The 14576-nt window shown below is 34.7% G+C and overlaps 1 protein-coding gene across 5 annotated transcripts in view; it reads left to right on the plus strand.

Annotated features, from left to right (window-relative positions):
• AKT3 (AKT serine/threonine kinase 3) overlaps nucleotides 1-14576 on the plus strand; it is a 368454-nt gene that overhangs the window by 119711 nt on the left and 234167 nt on the right. The window lies entirely within an intron of this gene.

Below are 14576 nucleotides of genomic sequence, written 5' to 3' on the forward strand. Positions count from 1 at the left end.
TATTTAGTGATTTATGTGATTATTTCATAAATCTGAAGGGAAATCAGTTATTTCAAGAGAATATCAAGAAAATTGTTGAATGTAACTTTTTTCCGGGTGTGGGGTCAGTGGTTTATTCAGTAATGATGATTTTATATTGTATCCTGTAAAATCATTTTTCTACTTAAAAAATTTAGCACAGGATTGCTGAAAATTGTATTCATTCCCTTAATTCAATATTAATCTCATTATTTTGGAGCCATATTTTTCTCTGCTATGGCCAATACTTAAGCTGTATTTGGGTTATAATTGTTTTTAAAATAAGGTGTTGGAACACATTACAGTTAATAAATGTAATAATTGTAGTGAGCAAACAACACTAAAAAGAATGTTTTATCTCCTCCGGGCATTTTAAAGCATTATTTGATTGGTCCAACACTTTATTTTGCAGACAAAGAAACTGATCAAGCTCATATAGTGGTGAAAGTCCTGGGATAAGCAGAAGTGTTTTTTTAGAGGAGTGAAGAGGAAATGGCTTTGATTGACCTGAGGGGATCAATATATTCAGTATAGGATGGCTAGTTACCATTCAGATGTTGGTGGTTCTTTAAGGTGTTTCCTCTGAAATTGTTGTTTCTGTCAGGCATTCTGTCTTTACTAAATATTGCTCAATTTTGGATGAAGGGCAAGGGATGTTGCACCTGGGAAGGCTGCCTGATCCAGTTTCGAAGAGTGGTTAATGGGACTGGGTATAGTCACCAAGGACTTCTGTTTTAGTTTTGAAGAATAAATTGGTTATATTAAAAAAAATAAACTTCAATTTGAGCAATGCTAGCTTCATACTAGTATATTGAATGTTTAATAGCACATGGGTAGTGGATGCCAGCATTCAGATACAGATAGTTGTGTTGTACTCTAATATTTTTTAAAAAATTGTATGTTTACCAAAAACAACTTGTAATACCAAAGAAGTGGAAATATCCCATAGCCTATGAAACGTATCACAGATTAGAATGAAACTGTTTCACAGTGAGGACATTTCACATATGAGTGAAACTGTACTTGGTGATTTTCAGGATAATTCAAAAAACTTTAGGAATTTCTAGCTTTAATGTTATTTAGATGTATTTGAATTGTGCCTCAGAAAAATACTGCATGAATAGTAATTTTTAAAAATATTGGCCAGTATGTTGAAAGAATAGTTCATTGTTTAAGGCATCTTGCTAAATGTTTTGGCTTAAAATTTTTAATGTGTTTAGTTTCAAGAAAATCTGATTAAAGATGTTGGTAAACTTGATAACACTTTTTAGAACAGAAGATGATTAAGATACAAAGGCACTAAGGCATAAACTGTGAAGTTCATGTGTTTTTTTGGCTAGGCGAGTCACTTATTTGCTTTTAGACTGGAACACAGCATCAAAGTTCATAATTTTATACTTTTAAGTGAAAGCACATAGAACAGCAGCTGTTGTTTCCTGGCATCTTTCTGAAGAGATATTTAAGCTTAAGTATATATATTTGTTATAGAAAAGAATTTTATGAAATGACCTTCTTTTCTGTCTTTGCATTTGCATTATTTTCAACTGACTCTTTTAAGATAGCTCTTTGTACTTTCTGTTTTAGTAAAATAGGACTTGGAATTTAGTTTAAAACTTTTTTTTTGACCTTAGAAAACTCCATGGTATAGTATAATTTAAAAAGAATAAAACTGTTTAATTCCAGTAGTACATATTTTTAAAATCTAGTTTACCCAAAGTTATGCCAGGTAATGGCATAGTTCCTAAGTGGAGAAATACACCCTAAGTTTTAGAAGCAAGGACTTTTCTTAAAAGTAAATACAAATTCTAAATAAAAGCATCTTTCTACTAAGTGGAAACCATATGTCAGGAAATCTTACTGTCCAAAAGAAATTTTTATTTACCTGCTTTTGATAATTTTTATCTCCTTTCAACAGGTCATTCACTATAAGACAGCTCTTCATTTTCGAGGCTGTGTTTATTTGGGGGGTGGCCGGGGGAGGGGTGGTGGTGATGTGCAGTTTGGACTTGGATAGTCACTAATTAACTTACACCTAAAACTCTGACATGAAGGTTAGCACTTTTCACATTCTTAAATTAAAAGTCTGTCAGGCCACTGGTCTATACAGGGTGAGTTATCCAGTGTTTTGTACATCCTAAAAAAATCTTTGACAAGTGAATACCAGAAAATGTTTTTCCTACTTTGTGTGAAATAGGTACTTTCTGAGGAAAAGGAATAAAACACCCAATGCACATTGCATTGGATTCTAGAAAGTAAATTGATAATCCTTATGCCATGTAAAGATTTTTATAGTTTCAGAATCAGCATGAAAATTAAGTGGGTGCTTTGATCCTTCACTGCCAGTTTGTCATTCATATTATACTTTATTAATAAATGAGTGGTTCATAACAAATGAGCCTATTGGCTGTTAGCTGCTTATAAGAAGAAACTGGAACCCCTATTTAGTTTGGAACTGAATGTTAATCTCTGTGAAATACTTTATCTTTACTGAAAGATTTGTATGTTCTCATGTCCTGCAATTTTTAAAAAGCAAATTATTCTACCGAGACCATTATAATAGAAACTTAATATTTAAACAGCACAGAATCATTTATATAATTTTGCATTTTATTATATTTTGAATAACTTTCATGATATTGAGTCTTCAAGTCATTTTCCTTCATGATGCCTTGGTTTTAAGAAAATCTTTCCTCACAAGCTTACTGGAAACATTTGAAAACGAGTGTTATTTGCTTGTAGAAGTATGGATAATGACAAGAAAAGAAATCAGTGAGCAAATATACAGGTTGTTTTATTAAAATTTATTTTGATTAGAATGGTAGGTAAAGACTGTTTTCTGTAATTTCTGTCTATGTGTTAGGTAATACTGCCCTCAGAGGGCCAAGGTAAGTAAATTCATTTTTAATGTTGAGAAGCAGCTTTTCTGCTGTTAATCTGATCTTTAAACTTGCTCTGGGGAGGAGAAATGGACTTCTTTGAATCATTGAATAGCGTTTGATTTATGGTTGCATCTCTTTGATTTGTTCTGTTCTTTAAATGTGTTAGCTGTGTCTGTGTACCTCACTTTGATGACAGCCTCTAAGCATGTTCAGTTCTTTTCTAAGAAAATTATAACAGACGACTGGCCACATATTGCCAAATTAGATTGGTTTACAAAGAGGATAAGAAAATTGCCTAGAAAAGTTAAGATGATTTTACTGGGTGTGTGGGTGTGTTTTACTTTTTGTCTCTTTGATAGCAAATATTCTGGTATTCAAAATTATTTGAACCACGCTTTTGAATATGGCAGCATTCATTGAAATGGAAGCATTATATTCCCTTCAGTTTTATAAACTTAAGCATAATCACATCTTTCAAATACAGTAAATCCAGAATAATGTACTTCACTGGATATATAATTGTTATATGTAAATATAAATATACTAAAAGTTGAAATACACTATTATTCCATTTATAAAAGCCTAACATTAATGTGTGGTTTAACATGTCTCTGAATTCAGAGTACTTAAGATTAAATGATAATTAACTTGTGTAATAAAGAAGAAAAGTGGGAAAGGCCTGATGTGAAAATAATGAGTTTCATGCTTTTGCCTTTTGCTTTTTGTGTGTAGTAACTTTCTTATGAGATAATTTGAAACAAACATTGAGATGTTTAGTAGTAAATCCAATGGAGTGCTTGCTTTTATTTTTTTCCCCTGGAGTTAACTTGATACTGAATTAAGAAGGACTATTTCTGTGACAGCAATACCAGTTTTTAGTGAAAGACTTCAATTGGTCGAGCATAAATGACATGTAATTCATTATTATCAGTAATAATGGGGGATAAAAATAGGATATAAGCAAAGTGAATAACAAAAATTGAAACTTTATCCACTAAAAAACAGCACGTACTTTGCTCAACTAATGTGGAACAGTGATAGTCTGTATAAATGAAATTAACAAATTACATTTGAAAATTTTTTTGTTTTTTGTTGTTGGTTTTTTGTCTGTTTTGTTCTGGGGGGTGGCGGTTGGTAGCCCGTACAGGGAACAAACCCTACATTTGAAATGTTTTAAAATTATATGTTTCAGGTGTATAGCATTATAATTCAATATCTATATATACTACAGAGTGGTCACCATACAGTTGATTCCCCTCTACCTATTTTGCCCATGCCCCAAGCCTCCTTCCCCTCTGACAGCCGCCAATCTGCTCTCTGTATCTATGAGTTTGTTTTTGTTTGTTCATTTGTTTTTTGATATTCCACATATGAGTGAAACCATATGGTGTTTGTCTTTGTCTGACTTTAGCCTAATACCTTCAAGGTCTATCCATGTTGCTAATGGCAGGATTTCATTCTTTATTTATGGCTGAGTAGTATTCCATTATATATATTGTGGTATAAATTGTGTATATATACACCACATCTTCTTTATCCATTCATCCATTGATGGATACTTAGGTTGTTTCCATATCTTGGCTATTGTAAATAATGTTGCTGAACATAGGGGTACAGATATCTTTGTGAATTAGTGTTTTCATGTTCTTTGGATAAAGCTACCCCAGAAGTGGGGTAGCTGGGTCATATGGTAGTTCTATTCTTAATTTTTGGAGGAAACTCTATACTGTTTTCCATAGTGGCTGCACCAGTTTACAATCCCACCGGCAGCATCCTGGAGTTCCCTTTTCTCCACACCTTCTCCAGCATTTGTTATTTCTTGTAACAAATCACGTTTTATTTTATTAATTAATTTATTTTTACATTTTATTTTAAATACTCGGTTTGTGCAGTTTAATACGTTGTACATATTAAGCACTCACTAAGTCTTTTTTGACTAGCCGTACTTTTAAGAGGTTTTATTTATTTAACAAATGCTTGTGTAATACTTACTATGAGCCAGATGTTCTGTGTGCTTTACAAGTATTAATTTATTTCTTCTTCACTACTGTTGTCCCCACTTTCCAAAAGAGGAAGCTGAGGCACAGAGAGATTAAACAGCATGCCCAAAGGCACACAACTAGTGAGTGGCAGAGTTGGCATTTGAACTCTGGACTTCACATAATGTGTGCTCTGATTTTTATTCAGATCTCAACTTTGTCCTTTACTTGTTACCAGTGTCTCAGAGCCTCAGCATCACTGTCTGTGTAATGTGAGGACGTCCTAGCACCAGTCTCTCCATGCCTATGTGAAGAGGTCTCTTGTGCATAATTCCTGAGCACAGTGGTTGGCTCAGTACATTCAAGTGCCCTTACCTGCCTTGCTTTCACCACTTACATACTGTGATACAAGTCTCAGTAAGTCTCAGTAAGTATATCGCCTAGGGAAAACAAAGGAGGGAAGAGAGAAGTTACGAAAGGCCATGGATTCATCCTCAGAATGTGATTTGATGCACTACAATTTTTGGGTCCCATGCTATTGGAAAGCTATTATAGGAGACACTCCATTGGTGAGAGTCCAAGATAAAACCTGATTCTATTTTGTTGAGTTTTGTTCTATAAGGCAGTGGTTTTAATATAGGGGTGGGAAGGTTGAATCATCTGAGGGCTTTTTCAAATGTCACAGGCCTCCTCCTGATGAGCAGGCATACAACTTTCTCTGCCAACTCCCTGTCCCTGCCATAGTGAGACACTATTATTGTATATATTGTTGTATATTTTACCCATCAGGTGTTACAACAGAAAAATGGATTGAGCTTTGCAGGGTTGTGTTATAGTGGGATTTCTATTTGAAAGAGCTTTTCTGGCATGAGTGTAGTCCCTGTTCTGCATAGTGGTAGGTTTATTCATCCATTCAGTTACTAGAAAATGCCAGCCTTCTCTGTGGTAGGTGCTGGTGGTACATGTAAGTAGGTTTGCAAATGGACTCAGCCCTTCCATGTTTGATACTCATTAAGACTGTTTATTGCAATGTAAGATATTACGTTGATTTTAATATTTAGAGAATATGTGGTGAAATGCAAAATATTTACAGTAAGGAAGTTGTAAACATTTCTATTAAAGTCTTTTAAATTGGTCCATGTCTTTGAAATAGTTTAAAATTCTGTTGGCCCTAGCTACTCTGTTAAAATACTGCAGGAATGACTGTATGCTTAATGCAGTGTGTGGAGTTGGAGACTTTCTCCTTATAATGCAGGAAGCAGATTAAAAAGAAAGCTTTGCTTTTGCAATCTACAAGGGCATAAATGTAAGCAAAATAATAATTTAGTTCACATTTAACCCAGCAGGAAGCTGAGTACAGATTGAGTAATTCTCCACAACATATCTACTGCTAAGTAAACTAATCTCACGGTTTATTCTTCATTAAATTGCCAAGATGTTGTTTTTCTGTTGGCTAGTTTGTATGTGTGCTTTGTTCTCTCTCTCTCCATTTTCCTTGCTTTTCTCTCACATTAAAACTTAATACTATAACTCTATTAAGATATTCTTATGTTTAAAAGAATAATTAGTAAGTATCACATTTTTGGCTTACAGTGTAATGTTTCCTAAAAACAAAGGGAACCAGGATTTGATTAACTAATTTACAGAATACCATGAAACAAGTTCCAGAATGTTTAAAGGTAGATGGTAATTGTGCAATTTTCTGGATAAAAAAAGAAAATTATAAACTAGACTAAGTACTGGCAGACCCAGCATTCTGAGATCTTAGAGAAGCTGGCATTCCAACATCTTGTGGTATTCAGTGCATAGGTACTTTTCTCATGATTGCTTCAAGCTTCAAAGCAAAACATGGATCCCAGGCTTCTTTACGAAGTAGATATGAAAACTATATTTAATATAAAAATGACAAGTTCATGCATTATGCAGTGGAAGCAAAATTTCTTGACTATAATATACTTTTCAAAATAATCATGAAAGAGCATATGTGGTAAAGCAGAGGAATGTGGGTACATCTGGAAAGCATTTAAGGCATCTTGGAAGCATGATGCGAAATTACCAAAATTGTAAACACCTTCCATCTGGCCAGTTGCAGTGGTAACATTGACTAGTATAAGAGCAGACAAATCTCTCAGTGACCTTATGGGATAGTCATACAACCTGGGTGAAATCATCATAAAGATCTGATTGTTTTGCAATATGACCTCATGAATCAATACTATACAGAAAATCATGAGAGGAAAAGACAGGCCTGGACAGTATCTTGAAATATGAAAGGCAAAAGTGTGTTATATGTTATGCTGGATGGAAATAGTATCATAAACTATGTAACCGTGCTTCTCTGCTTGCACTGTCATGAGGCTTCAAAGAGGAAGGGGTGCAGGGCCTCATCTTGAATTAACACAGCAGCAAACCTGGATTAACACAGTTCATTTGTGAAACGTTGAAGGACCATATGCTGATACTGCTTCCAGTCTCTTCCCCCACAGAAATGCATCAAACAGCAAATATTATTGAACACCTTTTTCACAAGGCACATAGGTTGCTATTTGGAAATCCAAGGCATAGGAGATATTGCCATCCCTCGGTATGACCTCCTGGAGCATTAAAAATGATTGAAGAAGTGGAAGAAGTTTTCATTTTGAATTTTAATTGCTCAGTCATCTGCTTTTCTCTAGCTCTATTTTCACTGCTGCCTACTATACTTAAAGCTCCATGAGGGCAGGTACTATGCGTGTATCATTCATTGCTGCATTCTCAGTGCTTTTTTTAGTGCCTTTTTTTAGTAAGTATTTTGACACTCACTAAATATTTTTGAATGAGTGAATCTATTAGAAGCCCATTTCCCCCAATTTTAAATAAAAATGTTTAAAGAACCTTATTCTTTGATCTGTGATGCTCATTGAGCAGTACCTTAAAATGACTGAGCTGGGCAAGAGTCATTAATGCTTTTGGCATGTTTTGCAGACATCACCTAATTTTCAGAGGCTGGCAACACACATCCAGAGCTGGTTAATGGCTGTTTGTTGAAGAGATTGTAAAGAAGACACCATAGAATTTAACAATTTTAATTTACCCAAGGGCAAAGAAAGAACATCCTTGAAAAGGAGTTAATGAAAGGGGAATGATAACCTAAAAATTTAGGTTTGCAGGAGCTGGAAAAGAGTCAACATATATTTAGTAAGCACCTACAATGTTCAAAAGCACTTTCATTTATTAAAATTTCAGATTGTCCCTATGCAGTTGAAAAATTGTTATTATGCTAGCTCATTGCAGTGTAGATAATACAAAAAATTCTTTAAGATTATTTTCAAGACATCTATAAAACAGTATGATGATAATTTCAGTGAATAGAATAGAAACTCATTTCTTCTATTCCCTCAGAGATAAAAATAGGGCTTTTACTTAGAACTAATTGGAATATGATACTTGGATCTGCTATATAAAAATGTAACAGGCAATTTCAAATATTTTATTATGTTTATCATTATACATTTCTTCAGTAACTAGTTATAAGATATTTACAATATAGCACACTATTGTGAATTATATATTCGGTATTCATTTATTTATAGTGCTAATATTTATTTATGAAAATCCACTAGTGGAAAAAGGATTCTGCTGTGTTTTCTTTGAGGAAGTTCACATGTGTGAGTTTGGTTGGCATCTGTCAACAAGCAGCAGAATATTTACAGTATTGTGAACCATAAAATTAAATAGATTTTATATTGAAATTAACATTAAGGCTCTTTTCGTCTTAGGTAAAAATTGACCCATCAAGACTTTTACTTAAGACTAATGGTTTCTTAAAGTCATATAAATTTATTTTTATTGAAAGCTGTCATTTTTTGATTTAAAGCACTTTTTGGAAATTCTTAAAATACTTGTATTTTCATGGTATTGTACCCTGTGTATGTCATTTAATAAAAATAATTCAGAGATATCTAAGACTTGTGCTTTTTTCTTTGGAAGACTAGTTACCTCTGTGATATCCTACCCCTATCTTTAAAAAAAAAGTAAAAGGTATTAGATCAGTGTTGTGTTTTGGTATTGGATAACCTGTTTTATTTCTTTAGCTAGGCCTTGTTTGATATACCTGGAACTAGTTAAAGAGACTTTTTTTTCTGCTGATGGAGTAAACTTATTACTTATTGCTTCCTATTGCCTCATTTATGTAAATACTCCTGAATAAGTGCTGTATTGAGTAGTAGAATGTTTAACGTGAGGTGAATTGTAAATATTACCATAAATGATAATGGCTTCATTTAATAATAGCAATAATAATCTAACACTTGTTATATGCCAGGTAATGTTCTAAGCCCTTTTTATGTCCTTCCAAACCCTTCAGGTAGGTACTGTTATGATTCTCATTTTTCAGGTGAGGAAACTAAGGTGTAGAGAGGTTAATTTCCTGCAGCTGATAAATGGAAGAGTCAGAATTCAAACTCAAGCTAGTATCCCTCAGAGATGACAAAGACAAATAATATTACATCTTAAAAACTTGGATTGTGGGACTTCCCTGGCGGTCCAGTGGTTAAGATTCTGCACTTCCAATGCAGAGGACACGGGTTCGATCCCTGGTCGAGGAACTAAGATCCCACGTGCCGCATGGTGCAGCCAAGAAAAAAACGTGGACTGTGATTAAACAAGAAAATACAATATAAAAAACTCAATATTTTCAGGAAAGCTAAGTTTCAGCTTTATGACGAGTCAAATAATGCCTCTTTCCTGACATGCATGTGAGAATGCCTTCAGCCTCTTCCTTAGTGAGTGATTAGCTTTTGAAGCCTCTGTTATAGCAAGTATGAGTGGCCATTGGTAATTTTAAAAGCTATATCACCTGTATCTATAACAGAAACCATCATTTCAGTTTGCTTTAAGAAATTACAAGAAGTAAGTTATTAAGTAAGGTAAGAAAGCTGGCAAAAGTCCAGAATCTGAAGTCCTCATAACTAAGTAAAACTGTGAACTCCAGTAAATAGCTCCTTCCAACCCCACATTTCATAAATAGGATTCTCTGCTATTTATAGAAGTGATGTGGATTTTTCCCTCTGTATGCATGAGGTATTAACTATGAGTCTCTATACCACTCATGCCAAGAACTTAATCAGTAGGGTTTTGTTTGTTTGTTTGTTTGGTTTCTGTAAACAAGCCTTTGGTTATAGTGTTGAGACGCTGCGTTAGTTTTCTAGGGCTGCTGTAACAAATTACGGAAAATTGGGTGGCTTAAAACAACAGACATTTATTCTCTCACAGTTCTGGAGGCCAGAAGTTAGAATCAAGGTATCAGCAGGTGTAAGCAGCAGGTGTAAGTTAGAATCCAGGTGTAAGGCTCCCTGTGGAGACTTCAGACGAGAATCCTTGCCTCTTACAGCTTCTGATGTCTTCAGATAGTCCTTTGCTTGTGGTGCATCATTCCAATATCTGTCTCCATGGTCACATTGCCTCTTCCTTTTCTCTGTGTGTCAAATCTTCTTCTGCTTCACTTTTATAGATATTTGTAATTGGATTTAGGGCTCACCCAGATAATCCAGGATAAGCTTCTCTTTTGAGAAGCTCCTCTTCTCAAAATCCTTTTGCCATGTAAGGTGTTATTCCCAGTTTCCAGGGATTAGGGTGTATACATACATTTTGGGTTCACCATTCAGTCTACTACAGAAGCCAAAATATCAGGAACTTTGTTAGAAATTATGTGTTGTGATGTTCATAATAGCATACTTCAAAATATATAAAGCCTCCAGCCAAGGAGTATGAAAGAATTGGAAGCATGCATTAAGGTAGATAGAAAGTTGTGATGGAAATCTTGTCCAGGTGTAACTGTGGTGCTTGCTGACAGTGGATACAAATTTCGAATGTATATTGATGGGTATCCATAGAACAGTCTCTTCAGAGGACTTGGTACCCCATAAATGCTGCTGCTTTATTTAACAAGACTTTCTCCCCATTATAACCAGGCTGTCTCTTAAATTAGTTGAAATCTATGGGCTATAAATATAAAAATATGATGCAGCTTGGTTTTAATGCAGCAAGTATAAACTTAGGTGTAAATGCTATGCTTAAAAAATAAAATGTGGTTGACTTTTAGCAGTCTATCTAAAAGGATTTGTGGCAGAGAGGGTAACTTTATTCTAGGCACTTAGTGCCTGTAAAAGCCAGGACTTTTTGGCCATATTTTTAGAGCAGCCTGAGAAGATGTGCCTTATTTGAACTCTCACTGCCTCAGCTGAGTGAATTAAGAAAGTGTTCCATGACCAGCTGGACAAGATCCGGTTTTCTTGGGAACCCCGAGGCTGCAGGAACAATTCTACTTTGCCATCAGTTAACACAGTGTCTTGCCAAGGTGTTGTGAAAAGCTATAACTTTTTTTATTCTTTTAAGCTAGGAATATTATCCTTCTTCTGTACTGGGTCTGGAAGGTGGCAATAAGCTCACTTTTTTCTTTTATTAATACCTTATGAGTTTGTGTCCTCATAAGGCCCATTTCTCTGAGCCTCGGTTCCACTTTTGGAACTAGAAAATGAATAATTAGGCCAACACATCATGCTATTATTATATGAGCTTTAGTTAAGAATGTTCATAGGAACCTATAAAAAAAGATCCACTTTCAGGAATACTCAGAACCCTTCTGCAAATTTTAGGGGGCACCTGAAATCTTGTGTAATACTCATAAGCTTTATGAGTTAGAGACCATTTTTGGCGGGGAGTCTGCAACTGTGTTCCTAGCACCTAGAATAAATGAGTAAATACATGAATGCACTCCAAGCACTTTCTCAGAAAGTCCATTCATACTATAGATGAAAAATGACAAGAAAATAAAAATTACCTTCAGGAGTCTTCATTGAAAGTTTGAGATCCACTATTAGCTTAGCGTGACAGTACAGTTGTTGATTAACTGAATCAATTCAAAATTAGTAATAAAATTTTGTGAGAAATACTTATTTTTATTTAATAAAGAAGGGAAATTTTGTCTTTCCAGCTTTTCTTCTGGGTAAATGACTATCTCACAGTCTGGGTATAATGCATTACCTGTCAGGGATGCATAATAAATTTAGTTTTAAGAACTTTTTGGTAACCAGAAATCCTGCTATAAACCACATAAAATACTTTAAATTTCTTAAGATTTGTTTAATAAAAAGATAAGATTTTGTGGTGATGTTTTGTGTCTTTCATCTGCACCTGTAAATACTTAGTGGCTGACAGGAAATTATTCGTAGAAATGAAAACTTTTATTTCTTTCAATTATACACATTTGTTTGTTTGTTTGTTTGTTTTGCGGTACGCGGGCCTCTCACTGTTGTGGCCTCTCCCGTTGCGGAGCACAGGCTCCGGACGCACAGGCTCAGCGGCCATGGCTCACGGGCCCAGATGCTCCGCGGCTTGTGGGATCCTCCCGGACCGGGGCACGAACCCGCGTCCCCTGCATCGGCAGGCGGACTCTCAACCACTGCGTCACCAGGGGAGCCCTACACTTTTAAAATAAGTTTATTTAGTACTCTTAAAAAATAAGAAGAAATGATGTATGAGAAGAAATGGTGTTATCCGATTTTTTCTTCTTTAAAATTTTCAAAATGAATTTGTTTCATTTTATCTTTGGTATAATTATTAAACCATTATTATTTAGCTTATCAGACTTATAGCACTTTGTACCTGTATAAATTTGTTATTGTTTTAAAATAGCATTTGAACTCTAAATATTATATTACTAATTAGAGAACATTTTATATTTTAAATTTTATATAGGAATACTTAAATATGAATGGAAAAATAAAACAATAAGTACAATCAAGAAAGGAACTGTTTCATTTTTTAATGGAGACTGTGGGTTTAGCATTCTGGTTTTATAAATTTGGCCTGTGTTTATTCATATTAGGGCCATATTTTTAAGTAAATTAAACTGAGAAGGGGTGTCAGGTTTTCCTTTTCTTTCCCTTAAGTTCCTCTTGTGTGCTTATATACTTGTGGGGAAGATATTCATATACATATTTATTCATTTAGTACGTTATCATTGAGCATTGATAAAGTGGCAGGCACTAGGTTGAGCACTTGGAGTGTATCACTTTAAGGAAAAAGAACTGACAGTGTTTACTTCCGATGGTTAAAACTGAGTTTTAAAGCAAAGAGTAGAATTTTGGAGAACATATCTGCCATCATGAGCCTCACAGCTTCCTACTGCTTACTTTGATTTGTAGTGATAATGAATATGATCGTATGATGAATTGTGTCAATATTTGGAAGACCAGTATAACTTGGTGGACTAGTGTTTTCTAAACGAACAGTGAGTGATGTTACAAAATCATGCAGAGTGTAAAAGATTCATTCAGTGTGAAATACAGACCAGTGGACTTCACATAGCAGAGTACAGAAAGTTCATTGATAATGGTTTCAAATTCCACATAGCAGTTAACCTTTTAGAAAATGACTGTTTGTCAAATGCTGGTGTAGTATCAAAGAAAGACATCCATAACTATCTGAATACTCTGCCCTTTTCCAGCTACACATCTGTTTGAGCCAGACTTCTTTTTTTCTATATTTCAATCAAAACAACATACCGTAACAGGTTAAAGCAGGTATGAGACTGGCTGTCTTCTGTTAAGCCAAAGATTAAAGAGACTTGCAAAGATGTAAAGCAGTTCTGCTCTTCACACTAACTTTTTTGTTTTAGAAAGTAAAACTATTTTCATAAAAATATTAATGTTACATATAATGAGTCTATTGTTACTATTAAAGGAAGTAATAAGAATTTAAATTTTCTTTTCAGTTTCTAATACAGTAAACATTATAGATGTAATCTACATACACAAACTTTGTTGGGTGTATTTAAATATTAAAAGTATTTAAGGGTGTAAAGAGGTCTGAGATAAGAATTTGGAGAATTGCTGATACAGAGGAATGACTCCACATCTGAAATACATGTTCGGGGTGAGATTATGGAAGAGCTCACATTTTTTACTAAGAAACTGACACTTTACAGTAAACAGGAGTCAGAATATTTTTGAGCACAAAATGGTATAATGAAAGCAGTACATAACAGACATTAGAATTATCTGGAGGTGATAGATGTATAAGATGGAAGGAGGGGGATGAGTAGAATGGGAGAGCAGTCACAGTGCATTAGCAGAAGGGCAGATGTAAGGTGTTAGGGCAGTTTGGGTTGGCTAAACACGAGAGAGAGAGAGAGAGAGAGAGAGAGAGACAGACAGACAGACAGACAGAGAGAGACAGACAGAGACAGAGACAGAGAGACAGAGTTGTGAAGGCAGTATTGACCTACCTACTGATAGGATAAGGAGAGGGAACGGTCAAGTGTTAGGTTTGAGCTTCGATAACTGGTGTCAAGAGAAACATTTGTAGGGAAAGCTGAACTGCTTTCAAATTTTTGTAGTGCTGTGATTAAGCACTTGAGATTGAAAAGCCAGGTAGAAATATCCAGTAGAGAACTGAAAATTGAGACCAGGGGGACTTCCAGCTCTTAGAGTATCATGGAACACCTCTGTTGCTTAAAATTTAAAAGTATGAAGTAAGCAAATGGCGATCCAGTTGTTAAAAATTTATATTTTGGTGACTAGGTGATAGCTTATATCAAAATCTGATAAAATATACATTTATTGACTATTATGTGCTTGGCACTACCATGTGTTCTTAGTTATTACATTTGTGTGTATGAGTGTGTGTATGGTTTTTAAGCTCTATTAACCCATGTTCT

This window comes from Neophocaena asiaeorientalis, unplaced genomic scaffold (genome assembly GCF_003031525.2).
Source record: "Neophocaena asiaeorientalis asiaeorientalis breed wild unplaced genomic scaffold, Neophocaena_asiaeorientalis_V1.1 scaffold524, whole genome shotgun sequence".
Lineage (NCBI taxonomy): Eukaryota > Metazoa > Chordata > Mammalia > Artiodactyla > Phocoenidae > Neophocaena > Neophocaena asiaeorientalis.